The following is a 6318-nucleotide window of genomic DNA, read 5'->3' as shown; positions in this document are numbered from 1 at the left end:
CCAACACTAACTAGACTGTTTCATAATTGGGGCTAGTTTCTAGGAAGACCAGAAAGGATGCAGGAGCATGGCTCTCTGGCTATTCTTTGTCTTCTGGGAAGTGGGGAAGAGATGCAGAAGGGGCTTTAAAAGCTCCTGAGATGATCTCATCACCAGAAATGGATGAGGAATGCTGCCACTTGCCCTGCAGGTCTGTTCCTGGTCACTGCTTCCCAAAGCTATATCTTGCTCAAAATTGTCATAATAAACAAAGACATATAAGCAAGCAAATTACCTGGGTTAGGCAAAGCTCTTTTGGTAAACTGGCGAAGAGGAGTTTTTGGTTGGAACATGAGTAGTCCCAGCTTTGTGACTGCTCTGAAGGGGAGTAGTCTTGTGTATTTGCATATTTTAACCAGTGGAATAATTTTACCACTAAACACTTTAGTACTGACTTCTTTATAATAAGAACAACTTATACAAGCTCAAGCCAGACAAAATAGGCACATGGAAGGGGTATAATGGTGTGGGCACCAAGCTGAGGTGCCCTCTCACCAGTAGCTGAGGAGGTGGCATTGTATACGGGTTGGCAAGGAAGGTTGGTTTCCTTTTAATGGTGTGGCCTCTGTTGGGTAGGCCAGTCTGTAGCAGTTTCTCCTGGCATGAGTAATTGAGCTATATAAATTGGACTCTAGATTTGAAACATATAAAAAACGAGGTCTTGAAGTTGGATAGGTAGAGGTGCATCTGAGAAGAGTTGGGGGAGGGAAGTCAATATCTAAATACACACTGTATAAAATTCTTAAAGAATGTGCCTGCTTCAGCAGCACATATCCTAAAATTGAAAGGATACAGAGAAGATTAGCATGGCCCCTGTGCAAGCATATGATGTATTCCATATTTTTGAGCACTCTATCTGAGGCAAGGAGAAGGAGGAATGGGACGAGAAACTGTGGGAGGGAGAACTGAGGGGGAGCAATGACTGGAGTGCAAATAAATAAAACAAAAAAGAATTCTCAAAGAACTAATATAAAAAGAAAGCTGGTATAATCCTAACACCATGATTGCTTTTAAAGAATTAGATAGTGGTGCAATTCTTCTGCCTCACTCCTCAATATACAGGCTTCTCCAGTTATCTCCATTCTCTGATAACCTTCTCTCTAATCCTGGACTCCAAGAAGAAGCACCGATAGCATTATGTTTGTCTTGGTCCTGTAATTACTTTTAGTTTAGAAAAGCCAGTTGTTGTCCTTAAAAACAAAACTTTTTAGACATTTGTTATTTCTAGAGTTTAAGTATTTTACTTGAATGTTCTCTCTCTCTACATGTGTGTGTGTGTCTATGTGTGTGTGAATGTGTGTGTATACTCATGTGTATGAGTACAATTATTCCACTGGTTAAAATATGCAAATGCACAAGGCTACTCCCGTTCAGAGCAATCACAAAGCTGGGACTACTCATGCATGTTTGTGTTTGTAGAGCCCAGAAGATAACCTTGCCTGTCATTCACCATGTACTATTCACCTTGATTTTTGAGCCAGTCTCTCAGCGGCATGGAATTCCCCAAGTAGAATTGGCTCACCTTAAGGGTCCGCCTGTCTCCATTTTTACAGTACTGGAATTGCATTTACAGGGCACCATACTTGGCTTTTAAAACGTTAGTTCTCAGAGCTTGAACTCATCCTTAGGCTTGAGACACAAACACTTTAGCCTCTGACCCTCTAATCCCAGCCCCTGAATATTTTCCTGTGGATAGTTACAGAGTTGATTTCTTTTTAACTTGTTTTACATTATATAAACAATGCTGTGTTCCTCATAGATCTGATGGGAAGGTTCATGGCTCTTCACGTAGCCCCTGATAGCCTCAATTTTACTAGACAGCCCATCTTCCAGCTGCCACCTTCTCAGTTGCTGAGATTACAGGAGTACTTTTCCATTATTGGCCATAGAGAGAGCTTGTGATTCTTTAAGGACAAGTCCAGACTCACTTTGCTATGCCGCTGGCTATAGCTTGCATTCTGCAGCATGAGGTAGAAATAGAAGGTGGCTCATATAATGTCACTCTGAGTTTGTGCAGCTGAAATTATGTTCATTCAATCATTCATTCATGAATGAATAGGTCCTTTATGAAATAGTTTCTGTTCATGGTGGTGAAAAATTATTTTCTATAAATTAAGAATTTTTTCCATGCAAGACTGGAAATTATTTCTACATGGGAGTTTTGACATATTATTCAATTATACTGTTCCTAAAGTAGGGTGTGTAGAGACCATCTTTGAAAATAAAGTAAACTAATGGTAGGATGAAGAAAAATAAATCTCCGTTTTTCTCAACAAATATTTTCTGTAAATTATATTACTTTAATTTGACATTTGTGGGCTAATTCTGACTTTTCTGGTCAGAGTTGACTTATCTTCAAATGGAAGGAATAGACAAATCATTCCTAAGTTCTCCTTTCCTCTGGTATTCAGTTTCTTACTCTATTTGTTAAAATTTAAAGCTATAATCTGTATGAGTTCATTAAAGACAAATCTATCCTATGTTGTTAAAGGAAAAATGAATGCTTGGAAATGTTTCTTAGCTCTAAATAGACATGATGTTTACCTCAGCATAGCAAGCTCAATGGTACCATGCATCCTACCTGTTGTGCTGATTGTGATTGTGAGGTGTCACAGTCAACTGGGGTTTGTCATGGCTTAGTTGCCCACGTATACATTCACTTTGTCCTTTTTCTATTGCTTGCTAGTTTATTCTGCGTGTTTTTTTTTTAATTTCTACCACAATAACATCCATGGCCGTTTGTAGCTGATGTAAACATTGCATCAGATTACTCCTGCTCGGCATTTTCCAGAACATCACACTTGAGACTCCTTAAGAGTTTTCCTTGGTAGTGAAGTGGACCCTAAACCATGAGAGCACTCTGGTCTATTTTATCTATAAATGCCCACCCGGCATGTGAAAATGGCAAGCCTGTAATTTGAACACTCAGGAGGCTGAGGCGAGGAGATTCCAAGTTCAAGGTCCCAGAATAACCTGGACTATATGCTAATTCCCTGCTTTAAAAAGAAAAACAAACAGTAAAGTAAACACCAATTATAAAACAAACAGGAAAATACCACAGAAGTGTGACGTTGCAGCATCCTTTATGCTTGAATAAGTTGTACTTTGTGGTCTATCTGTAGGGAAATTGAAAGCAGAAGCAACTCAATGTATTAGTGGAGTGTGGAGGGATATCTGGAAAGATAGAAGTATTGAAATTGCTATGTATAAATGAAAATGGATTAAGAAATATATAACTTAGAATATAATTATATACTATATGGTATAAATTATATATATATATCTTTTTCTAAAGTGTGCTTATGTGTGAAACTTTCATGACTCTATAACATTACACTACAACATTTAGAAAAGAGAAAGGAAAAAAGTAATGAATCTGGACTACTTGTGTTTGGATCCCAGCTCTGCCACTTAAATAGTAGAAATAAATCATGAGGCAAACTCTGTGAGCCTTGGTCTTTTCCATAGAAAAGGAAACTATAATGTAACTACTTGAATGGATAAACGAGAATGAATGAACTTACCTGAGGTCCTTAGAGCATTGCTTACCAAGTAATAAGTACTGTGTGCATGCTAGCTGTTAGTAGTAATTGGTATTTTTTCTCCACACATCTGTCATATTGAATATTGAATACATTCTCAAATTCAAAAAAATTATTTAAAGTAACATTTGGCATTCAATGTTAAGAGGGAACATTCATAGAATAGAATTTCTTCCTCAAATGACAATGATAATAACATATGGCAATCATATCATCCAATGTTATTGGTTTTGAACTATTTTCTCTGTTCCCAACACTCTTTGGGCTAGCTTTTATTATTTTAATTTTTATAGTTTTTAGCTAATGTCCATTATGCAGAAAGGTTAACTATTTGCCAAAGGAAAATGTTACTTGAAAACGATAAGGCCATTATCAAATGCAGAAATTTTAATTAGAAGAGTTTTATTTTGAAAAACATTGGATCGTCTATGGAATACATTGAGATGTGGCACAGAATGACTTCATCCAATTCACATGCAAGTGTATAGAGGATGTGGTCCTTGCTCAAATGAATTAGAAACAGAACCTGCCATTAAAAAGATGAACATTTCATGGTAAAGATGAAAATACAAAAGCAATAAAGTACGACATGTGTTATGAGAGTGGTGCTCCTAGTCAGCACAGAGGTCTGAGTTCGGGTCTGCGGAAGAGGGCACAGAGGTAAGGTTAGTGGGTGTGGTCAGACATTTGAGACAGAAGGGATAGTAGGAAAAGAAAGGATGCGTTTAGAGAGAATGGGCTTTGCGGCTTACACAGTACCTGAGTATATCAGAGACGCACCAGATAGAATGTGGCTATGAGCTCTTGCTCATGTGAAGAGCTTAACATTTACCTTGAAGGACTGAGGATTTTACGAAAACAGATAACAAGGAATAAGACAAAGATCATTGCTAAAGAAGTACCAAGAATAGATTTTTTTTTAAAAAAATCATGCTTTTTAAATCGGTGTTGCATTTTATAAAACTATCTGCATTATGTTCTTTTTGTAGCTTTATATGTTATGTATTCAGTAGATACCTTCAACATTTCTTACTATTAACACCCACTAATCTTATAAAATTCTTAAATTATGCATTCAATTCTACTATCCCATAATCCTTTGACTGTCTTGGTTTTGATTATAATTTTCAACATTCAGAATAAGAAACTCAGGCTCAGGGATATTAATCTTCACAAACCTGCCTCAAAATTAAAACTCCAAAAAGAAACTTGTGTATTAATTCCTAATTTGTCCCTCATGGATATTCTTTTGCCTGTAAGTCATACATCATGAGGCAAACTTTGTGAGTCTTGCTCTGTTCCATAGAAAAGGAAACTGTGCACTATGTATCCTGCCCAGTACCACTCAGGTCCAAACCAACCTCCAATGGTCATTTCACTTTCTTGAAAACCAGCCTCTGTCTTGTTCTGGCAGCTGTCTTCCTGTCCATGTGTAACTGAAAATTTCTGACCTTTAAGAACAGAAAGAGATTTCCCTGACCAGAATAACGTGTGTGAGTCACAGCCCCTTTCAGTCCTGTTTGCTTTGTCCTCTTCTCTGTGTCTTCTTTGCAAAATGTCATATTTTCTGTAAGCATTACAAAGTCTTTTAAGGACAAAGGCCAACCTATTGGGGATGCTGGGATGAATTTTAAGTCTGGGTTCCCTGACAGCAGCTGTGATGTTCTGTTAAGCTCTTTCTGTAGATGTCAGCAATCCCTACTCCTAGTTGTTGAGAAGGATTTCAGAGCTGGCCTCAGACTGTCAGTTCCTTCATGGATCATTTCAGTGGTACTGTTTTCCTTCCTAAGGCTATCTTTCTTTTCTAGGATGCTCGGGACCTCAAGACCCTCAGGCTCAATGTATCTATATTCCATGCCTTTTCATCTCAATGAAGTGGGGGTGAAACTCCAGTTGGGGAGTATCTGAAGTTGTAAGCTTAAATGAACTCTTCTTCACGTTGCTATGGTCATGGTGTTTATCATAGCAATAGAAAATAAAAGTCACTTATAGTGTGTGTTAAGGCAATGAATAAAAACTATATCTATTTCAGGAGTGGACAAATAACTTAGTAGGTAAAAATGTTTGCTGTGTAAGCATGAGAAACCAAATTTCAGTCTCCCATACACATAAAAGCTGCCATGGCCATGTGTGCCTGTGACTAAGCAGTTGGTGGTGGGAACAGGTAGATTCTGGGGCCTCACTGAGTATTCAGCCTGGCTGAAATAGTAAGGTCCAGGTTCAGTGCGACCCTATCTCCATTTAAGAAATGTATGCTCATGCACACAGTACATGCAAATATACACAAACACGCCCAGATTAATAGAGAAAAGTATCTCTAGATATCTCAGCACTGGATATTCAGGGCACGTATCGGCATAGTTGTTCGTTACTTTAGACCTAAAAAGTAAAGTGCCTAAATCATATTTTCCAGGAAATACAATAAACAAAGTTAGAAAGAACACTTCTAATTTTTTTCAAAATATGGTACTGGCCCCAAATTGAAAGTGAACATTTTCATCTCAAAAGGAAATCCACTGCCATAAGATGACATATTTCATCAAGCAGAGGACTCTAATGAAAGGCGAACTTCTATCAAGCCTTGCTTTCTAGAAAGTAATTCTCTGAAAACAGTGTTCATAAATGATTTTTTCCTGTGCTCAGTTTCATAAATAAAACAGACCAAAATATACCCCCAAATAACAACCAAAATGCTCTAGGTCCAGGAATGGGTGTGGCTGAGGCTCTGAATAAGAGC

General features: G+C 37.8%; 1 pseudogene; it reads left to right on the top strand.

Moving 5' to 3' along the window:
- The first annotated feature begins 790 nt into the window (after window positions 1–790).
- Window positions 791–884, top strand: LOC116894883 (annotated as a pseudogene).
- Window positions 885–6318: the final 5434 nt, after the last annotated feature.

Source organism: Rattus rattus, chromosome 2 (genome assembly GCF_011064425.1).
Source record: "Rattus rattus isolate New Zealand chromosome 2, Rrattus_CSIRO_v1, whole genome shotgun sequence".
Taxonomy (NCBI): Eukaryota; Metazoa; Chordata; class Mammalia; order Rodentia; family Muridae; genus Rattus; species Rattus rattus.
This window is presented reverse-complemented; position numbering and strand designations above follow the sequence as displayed.